The sequence below is a fragment of the Pygoscelis adeliae genome, unplaced genomic scaffold (assembly GCF_000699105.1).
Source record: "Pygoscelis adeliae isolate BGI_AS28 unplaced genomic scaffold, ASM69910v1 Scaffold68, whole genome shotgun sequence".
Lineage (NCBI taxonomy): Eukaryota > Metazoa > Chordata > Aves > Sphenisciformes > Spheniscidae > Pygoscelis > Pygoscelis adeliae.
In genome coordinates, this window is record NW_008825501.1 from 262,816 (window position 1) to 272,878 (window position 10,063).

Genomic DNA, 10,063 nt, shown 5'->3' on the forward strand with positions numbered 1-10,063 from the left:
CTTTGGTGCAAATAAACAATAAGAATATAAGGAAGTCCAGGCTGGAGTCTATAGGCCAAGGAGCTGGGGAAAACATGTAGGCAGAGAGACGTTACAGAAGTAGGGAATTACTTTGCATTATTCTGATACTTTTTCATTACTTCTTGCAGTGCGATATGACTGGATGAGTCATCACAGCAGCAAGGACTAAAATTAGGACATCTTTGAAATAATGACCCTTCATTGCCTACGCTAAATGGCCTCTGTTTTCTAACTAAAAGGTTGCTGTTTCAAACTGTGAAAGGGCAGAGACTTTAACTTTTGGCCTAATACAGGGTCATCAGGGTGAAATCATGACGTTCAGGAGATAACCATCTACCGGTGTCCTTTGGCAGTAAATTCTTAGAATCCATACCATATAAAGCAGGAGTTATGGTTTTCTTCTATCTTCTGAGACAAATGTAGTAGTAGTCACACTTCCTAATGTATTTCTGTAACTGTAAACTAATTATTATGGACAATAATTGCAATGATAGGGTCAGTTACAGTTCTTATCACTGCATTTTCATTAGCTAGCATGCATTCATTAATGATGCTAGCCATTAACATAGCATATATGAACTATTGGAGATCTCAGGGGGATGATCTGCACATAAATCGCAGGGAAAATTTTAACTCATTTTCTTTTACGCTCTCCATCTACATCCTCATGCTCCCACTTTTGTGACGAGGGAGCCCAAAGTTGTATTTCAATGATGGGGAGTTATACCTGGCAGCCAAGTATCTGTGGAGCTGGAAAGACCAGAAAAAGCTGTCAAGGAAAGCTGGCGTTTGGCAGATGATGTCAGCCACTAAGAATCTTACAAGGCATATGATCAGAGTTCCCTGACTATGCGCCAGCAACTCCTGAAAAAGACCAGCTGTCGGCCATGAAAAGGAGAATGGCTCCTGGAATGGTGGCTGAGAGCTAAAAACTGCAGCAGTCTTGGGAGATGCAGACCTTGGAGCCTTGTGTTTGCTCAAGCACCTGCAGAACATCATCAAAGAGAAAGGAAAAAAAAAAGAGGAAAGGGAGGAAAGCAAAAAAAAAAAAAAAGAATATTAAAAAAGGTTGTTAGGACTTGCCTGGGGCTTGGGAAGCGTGAAATATCTTCCAGAATGGATCACTCTGATAATGAAACTTTAGAACCCGATTAAAGCTCACAGCAGTGGGGAGAGGCAGCTCTATCAGCTCACAGCTGCGGCCGAGCCTGGGAGGAAGGAGAGCTCTGCCTTAAAATCCACCCAGGGAGAACGCAATGCAGGGAACATCTGGCGCGCCGGAGGAATTAAAGGGATCGGCTAGAGTGGTAAGTAGGGGAATGCATCTGGCAAGACCCAAGTGGAATTATGTCAAAGCACCGTACAGCATATACCCAGATATACTGCTGGTCCAGCCCCCTTCAGACTGGGAGCCCACAGAACAGCAAAAGAAGGAAAAAGGGTTTTCGTGGGCATGACTCTCTGGGAGGGGAGGGAGAAATCTGAAACCAGGTGACTTTTTTGTAACAAATAGTTCACAGGAAATATTAAACAAGAAGTCCACAGAGTAAAATTCTAATGATGTTAATGCAAAATACATCTTCAGGAAAGTAGGAAGAACAAAACTTAGAAAGTGAAGATAGCTTACATTTCCTGAGAAAAATAAAAGCAGATGCCCCTTTGGAAAGTGAGTGTGGCAGGATAAAAGAAGTCCTGAGAGAAAGGGCATGCACTTGATCTCTTCTTCCTTTTTTTTTTTTTTAATGCCAGAATATTTGCAAGACTCCTGTCCTTCTGAGGAAGGGCACTAAAACAGAACTGCAGGTAATATGGGCTGCTCACGGGGATTTCTAAGGCATATTTAAAAGGAAAGAGTTTTCAGAAAACTGCAGACTCAGAAAGGAATAGATGACATTCTGTCCTTACTGAATCCAGCAGCTTTGTATTGACTGTTTGCTCCAGGCATAAGGGCAATTCTGAATAAAGGACAAACAGAGCGGGGTGACCACGAGTATCCATTCTGAAAAGTGGCACCTCTAAGTGTTTGTGTCTATGTACCAGGTCAGCTCAGGCTGTTTAGAATGACAGTGGACATCATTAGGTCTCACTAAGCCCATAGTCTGGATAACCAAGGACAACCTCACATGTTTGAAGATTCAGGTTTCAGCTTCCTTTGTGATAAGTAAAGAAAGTTAAATCCTAAAGTGAGAGATTCAGGGAAATCTTAGGATGGTTTTCAACACCTTATTTTGTGGGAATAATCAGAAAGTTGGAGAGACCCCAAAAGCAGCTGTCGCAGAATTCAGTTCATTTGGAGCAAAGCTCAATTGGTCCAGACAGGAATCGTCTTAGAAGTTTGGAAGAAAACTGTTTTACTCTCCTGTGCCATAAAACGGGTCCAATGATGGATGGTGGCAGGGGCAAACTTTTGGGAAAGGCAATTTCACTTCAAAAGAAAGCTTCCCCCAGATTGCTGTAGAAACCTGGACTCTGGGGCCTCCGTTTTCCTCCCTCCACCCTACCTAGGAACTTTATACAGTTGAAAAGAAATCTAAACAATCAGAGGGAGATTTGGCTAGGAATGCTGAGAGCTGGCAAGGCCCTGCTCCCTCCTTAACTGCAGTGGTTTATGATCGTTAAAGCTAGTCTCTCTAGGAAAAAAAAAAAAAAAAAGGACAAAATGTGGAAGTGCATGAATCATACATTCCAAGCAGTAAAAACATAAAATTATAGAAGTTAGACTGTATGATTTTCCTGTCCCTCCCCCACTTCGCCTCCATTCCCTGACTTAAAATAGAAGAAAGCTGCAGAGAAGTGAGACCAGGGATTAAGTGAGTCAAGAAAGGAATCAGCTGAGCTGCTCTGAGTTCTGCAGGCAAGGCAAACAGTGAGCAGCAAAAGAAATAACTATAGCAATATGTGGGGGGAAAACAAAAGAAAAGTGGGGGGGGGGGCGGGGGAAGGCAGATTAGAAGGGTCACAATGGATTTATCTAAATTTATTTAGGATCCCTTATTCGGTTCTGTGTCTCAGACTTTGAAGTAGTATTAGGATCTCATATATGCATTGAAAGAGAGAAACCTCCACCTTCCAGTCTAAACAGACAAAACAGAGCAAGGTGGAGAGGAAAACAGTAAAAACAGTAAAAACATTTGTGGCCCATCACTGTTCAGGGGGCAGAACAGCCTGGATCCCTACAAGGGATGACAATTCAGTTTTGAGAATACAGTGCCCTAGTTATATCATAGATCACTGTATTGACCAGTGCAGTCTCCATGCACAAGTGCTCTAACTTCCCAGAGATACACATCACCAAGAAAAGTGCACAAACTTATCCATTTTCCCATTTTTCCTTCCTGGATCTGGGTTATTCTAATTTATGTATCAGTCAGTCAGGGTTAAAATTGAGTTAAACCCAAGAGAAATAGCAATTATAGGGATGGCTCTTAGCTCTGTTTTAACAATTTGTCATCTTAGTTTTTGGAGGACGTTTTTGCTACAGCTGATGACATTTAGGTCTGAAAGACTTTGTGAAATGAAACAAAACCAAGAACAGCCAATGCAAAAAGGGCAAGCAATGTTTTGCTCATTTTGCTTTCAACATTTCTTTTCCTATTTGGAAAAATCTGCACACCAAACTCAATGAAACCCTATCTCCAGTTGGCACAAACCGTCACAGCTTCACTGAAATGAGTGGAGTCTACACCTGCTGTGGATCTAGCTCAATGAACAGAAACCCATGAAACCTTATACTAACTAGGAAAGTGGGCAAAGTAGTGTAGCGTTATTGTCAAGCCCCTCTCCCAGCGGGTGCACGTGTGCTCTTGTAGAGGTAAGTAACATGAGTTTCCCTCAGAGGAAAGAGAGGTAAGTTTGACCAAGCAACTCTGATGAAGAAAGCCAAGAAGCTGCCAAAGCTGGAAAGAAGTTGTAAAATAGTTGTCAACATGTTAATGATAGTTCTTTAGAAAAAAAAATCCATTGGAAAAGGCAAATTTTAGATTTTCCGTGTTTTCTTGCCACTTGCAGAACTCAGCCTAAATCCCTGTGTTATTTAATGGAGAGGTTTCATTCAATTAGAGGGTTGATGATGTTCCTATCAGCTCTTCACTTCATTAAATAAAAATTACTGTGGAAGTTGATTTTGACTAAACCCCTAGGTTAGAAGTGCCAATTATGGAGCCTGATGAAGGGGGAAATTTTAGAGTCAGAACAGCCTAATAAAGGAGTCCAGCAGCTTGTTGTGAACCCTAATACAACTTCGCTGAGATCTTGGGATAGCCCCCTCACCTTTCCATGCCTTACCTCTGTGCTTCCACTTTTAATGCACACCTTCTATATCTGTCCTCCTTTCCAAAGTAATGAAAAGTCTAATGCAAAGCAAAAAGCAAAACAGACCTGTTTGTTCCTGCTCAAGAACTTCTGATATTTTAGATAAAATAACAGAGGTTTAAAATTAAATTTATAGTCTAAAACCTAATTTTAGGGTAGCTGAGCTACCCTGAGGCTTTACTTCAGTATTTCAAATTATCCATTTAATGATACTTTGCATGAGCAGTTTTGTTCAAAGAACTGTACTTTTTGTAAAGGCAGAACAAAGTCTCATAGAAGAGATTTGGGTAATCTGTAAACAAAGGATGTCCACGTCCAAAACAACAGCCAGCTTCTGAAACATTATGACAAACCCAAGGTTCATCTTCCTGTTCTGGGCACAAGAAAATATAAAAGTTCAGTGATGCATCCCAAAATACAATGACAGTCTACCAGGACAACTGCTTGTAGCACCCAGGCTTTGGGCTCTCACCTGACTCACAGCAGAGGATAATAACTAGCCCCACTTCTGACTGAAAGCTGAAATCAGGAAGCTGTTAAGAAATGTTGGTCAATGTTCCACGGTGGAGTATGACTGTTAATAGTTCCCCTGCAGGGACCTGAGAGCCTCTGGGAAGGTGAGGGCATGTGTGCAAGAAAACATCCTTGAGGACATCTGGGAACACGAGTTGCAACAGGCAGAGACATTCTTGTCCCTATGGCATGGTTCCCATTTTGGCATCCCCTGAACACCCCTTTTCCTCTCAGGTCCCATCTGCCTCTTCATAGCAATGCTGGGGATCAGGCCCAGCAACGAGGATCATGAGACGATGTAAAGACGGCCATCACTAAATTGTGTTGGCCAAAGCACGGTCAAAGAGGGAGGAACAGCTTGTGTGCAACATCTAGGAGAGCTTGGTGAGATGAGGAATAGGGGAAGGCACTAAAATGGCAAAGAAAATTAGCATAGAAGAGTAAATATGGGTAATGTGTCTAAATCTTAAATCAGCATTTTATTTCTCCCCCATTCATTCTACTGCAACTGCTGAAACTACCAGCCTTTATTTGCTGTCAGCGGTAAGCGCTGATGGGAGGATGAGTCAAAGGTCCCGTCACAGTTTTGTTGAACAGTGTGCACTAGTGTGACACAGCTTGGGCAAACCTACCAGCAGGGGTGTAATCTGCAGACCTGTGGAGCACTTTTGTTCTTGCAGCATTGCTTTGCTTTACAACTCTACAGCACTGGTGGGAAAAATAAAAAATTAGCCAGAATTGGAAAGACTAATTTCTGCTTGAGACGAAATATGAAAACCTCAGTAATTCTTGACTTTTAAAACCAAACCTGTTATGCTTCTTTGATCAGTGGCTAGTTAGAACAGTGTATCTGCATATCTGTATATCTTCTGACAAACAATTTCCTGTGCCAATATTATACAGTCCTCTGATATGCACATTAAATTTAAATTAGTGTATTAAATGTGTTAAACTGCATGCAACTGTCAGCTAATCTGACATTTATTTCACGTACCTGATATACTGCCACCCACGTCTTCAGCAGAATCCCAGTTGTGTTACACTTTTAGTATGGGGAATAAATGTATTTTATACAACGCATTATAAAAATTCTTACGGCTACATACATATAACTGGAGTTGAATATACCACAGGTGCAGTAATTATATTCAGGATGATCAACTGAGATTAACTGGGATTCTGATGTGGATCAACGCTTTCTGCCTGTGTCTAAGACTGCATACTCCAGTCTCAGAGCACAAATTGCTTGATAGGAGAATGCATAGCTATAGAAAACTCCACTTCTGGAGACCTGACTTAACAACAGGTAGCCTAAACAGTCTCTGTCCAATACAGCAAAGAGGTATCGTTGTATGCAACTATACTTGCAAAATTATATGGCTTAATTAATGGAAATTTGAATACAGCCGTCACTTTGAGTGCCAGGAAGTTATTCAAAGTAACACTAAACTAAAGTGACAACCAAAGGCCAAATAAGAACTAATTTCTGTAACTGGATTAATTTGATTTAAACTCTGCCAAAACTTAGTTTGACAACACCATATGGAAGCATTAGGCAGGTAGTCCATGGGACGTTGTGCTACAGATTAGGACAGACCTTTAGCTGCTGAGAAGTATGTGGCCTGAGGGCAAGAACAGACAACTTGTAATGTTGCCATTATCCTGCAGGGTTACCTTGGGCAGCTCACCATGAATTTTTGCTCTAGTTTCCCATTCTTTCTTGAGGACCATTTGTTATAACTCACTTTGAAATAAACTTTTGAAATATGCTGTAAAAATTTGATTAAAATTACTACAGGTTTTATAGACTGTAGATGATGTGAATACCAGCTGAATATAAAACTTTCTGCAGACTTAAGGACAGCATCCTTTCAGGAATTCTCTATCCACTCTGAGTTGTCTGGGTCAGGTAGAAATTCAGTGGCACTACACCAACAAAGGGAAAGGTTTCCTACCATGTATGAGCAAGACAAGACAGTCCTTTAAGAGAGGTATCATTTTTAGAAATACTCTTCTGCCACTCATGGGAAGCCCAAGGAGATTAATGGCAATAAGGAGCTGCTCTTACTGGGACAAAGAAGAGAAGGTATGATACAGCAAGGTTGCCTGAGTTACTTTTACAAGCTGATCTTACAATAAAGTGCACATCTTGCACACAGCAGACAAAGCCTTTCACTTATTTTGGATACAAACTAAGGAGGTTTAGGGAAGGCCACCTTAGTGACTGCCCAGAGAAACAGAAGAAAGCAACTGTCTTTTGTAGATCAGATGGGAAGGAAGGTACCTTTGCTCAGAAATGCCCTTACTTCCCAAGCTCTGCGTGTCTCAGCACCAGAAGAATTACTAGTGGATGTAAGAGTATGAATGTCTCTCTACCAGCACTGTCTATGTAACACTGTTTTACCATTGTTCATAGGTTAGAGGGCAGGGCAGAGGTAAAACATTTGTCCACATTCATATGGAAAACTCAGCTATTAATACTTTCAATCAAAAAACATAACTTACCATAGCTTAACTGAAAAGGCTGTCTGAGTTTTCCAGGCATTCTTCCTCTAGTAGCAAAAGGACCTGAATCACAACTGCTGAATAGGTAGTGGGAAGACATGTTCACTGGGATGGTGCCAGTGTACACTTTCAGCTTGTCCCTGTTGTCAACCATGGCACAGACTCTCCATGCACAACATTTGGGTGCTCCCTTCCCTAGAAAAAATTAGGAGAATTTATTTTTAGGAGAATTTATTTTTAGGAGAATTTATTAGGAGAATAGAGGCGTGCTGAAAAGGCTGAAGAAGTGGCACAGCTCTTCCCTCACTCTCCCTTTCTCTCTCCCTTTCCCAAAGGGACCTTGGTAACACATCCCTCCTCAGCTTTTTCAAAGGAGCTCCCTTCCAGTTTGAGCTGCCACTACACTAAGGATAAAACTACCAGTCTAGCTGACACACTCCTTGCACGATTTATGGACAGCCCAACTTACAGTGGTCCAGTTCTTCCCATGATCTCCACCTTTACTTGAGGAGTTCCTCTGAGGATGTTGGAAGTTGCAGAGGTCACTATCACAGCACCAGTCTCCTGTGGGGTTTGGGCATTGGGAAGCCCCAGCCAAGGAAGGGAGCAACACCATTACATTTGTTTGTGAAACACCACATCTCCATTTCATAGCAATGTACCCATATTTCAGAGCATTCCTTCATGAATATCACTTCTTCAGTGCCCCAGTTAATCATTGCATGAGGGAGGTGGGAAGCAGAGTCTCCCCAGAGCTGTGTGAGTTGCATCCTGTCCCTTACCCAAACACAGGAGAGTTTTACTCAGCCATGACACCATCAGGCTTTTGTTTGCTAAGAAAAAGTTTGCCTGGCTCACTCTGGGCCCTGTAACTATTAAATTCAAGACAACAAAAGAGTCTAAACTTAATTTCTCCACACAGTGATCTAAAAAGTTCTAAAGCGTTTTCCAAATGACAGCAACGCACAATGTGTCATTAATCACAGTTGACAAGTTCTCCTGAGCAGCCCCTGATTGATCCTGATGTTGTCAAACTTGGTTTTTCTTTTGACATCTCCCTGATTGGCATCTCTCTTTAGTGCTTTTGTGACCTTTCTGCTGTATTGATCCACACAAATCACAGGGAAGTGAGCAGTTTCATGAGGGGGCAAAGTTGATAAGAACAGGTCATACGGTTACTGGGACCTCTGCACACCACCATTGTAATGATTGATTAGTGGGAATGTGGAGGAAGAGCCAAGGACATCAAAATTAGTAAATGATAAGGTCTCAATCAAGAGGTTCGTATAGTCTCTTTTTATGGCTCCTACTGAAGTCCCTTATCTTCTTGGGTTGATTAGTAATGAGAATAGACTTTGTGTTGCACACCGAGATCTGTGTTGCTTGCAATGAGTTTGGTGGCGCCAGTTCTGCAGAGGCAGGTCTTGTCATCAGAAACTTCCCTTCCTTCAATACAGCCTTCACACATTGGGTGGCCCCAAGAGGTGAGGGTCCCCACCGTCAGGGAAGATGAATGCTCCCTAGTTCTGGTGTCAGGGCTGCGTGTGGCTGCACACCTCTGGGTATCTCACAACACGCTGCAGCAGAATGGCTAGATGGGGAATTGTCTCCAGCACAAAACTTCCTAAGACCCAGACATGCACAAACACGTAGTAAATTAGCAAAATCTTCAGACGAGCTGATAATGTCCACTGCAAACGCGCGGACTGGAATGTGGGAGTGCGTAGCAGAGTGAGCCTGGAAAAGGGCTGGCTGGAGCCGTATGCACAAAATCCCCAAGCAAAAGGAAACACACCACAGAGTCAGCCCCGCAGTGCTGCCACAGCACAGAAAGTCTTGCTTTTCCATTTTCTTCTTTTTCTCCTCATGTATCACTCCAGAAGACGTGCTGTTCAGAGGGACATGTTAAGCAGGGAGAACAGGCTAGTTAAGAAATAATTTGCAGGCTGGATATCTGAACACTCAATTTTTAATCATTCTTTCACTTCAAAACCTTGTCTACTTAATATGGAGAACACATATGTGAACACGCAGTTGAGTGCATCCCTTTCCTGAAAAGCAAAGTACTTTACAAGTATATTTCATCAGCAATGGCCAGGGCTATTAGTTTCTGTGAGGAACATGTTGCAGATTTTGAACATTCTGAATTCTGTTGCAGAGCCATCAACGTTGGTTTATAATGAGTATAAATATAGGTTCAGTGCAAGGATATGCTCACAGCACTGAGAAAAGAAATTATAGTCCTTTAAAATGGGAAGAACACGTATTATTTAATTCAACTTTAGCCCTGCTTAATGTTTCACACTGATCAATAACTTTCAAAAGTGTGGTAATATTCCATATTTAGATATCAAAAAATGTAGCTGTGCTGTATCTTGTGTTGAGATAGCTGGTTCTCAAATTCTCATATTTTCCTTCCACTGCACAATAAATAAGCCAAAATATTATTTCATGGGAAGCCCTGAAAATATTGAGGGGAAAAAGAAAAATCAAGACTACTGAAAAGAAACATTTTGTTCATGTAATATCTTCCACCCAGCTGTGCTTCTTCCTGTCAGATGAAAATACTGAGTTTAAATTTTGTCACCAAAGTAAAATCAAAACACAATAAAATACATTTTATCCTCTGATTCTTTACCTCACTAAGAATGCCATTGAAATCATCACAGTTTTGCAAAATGGTTCCATTTGTTTAGAAAAGGTTTTCAGCAGG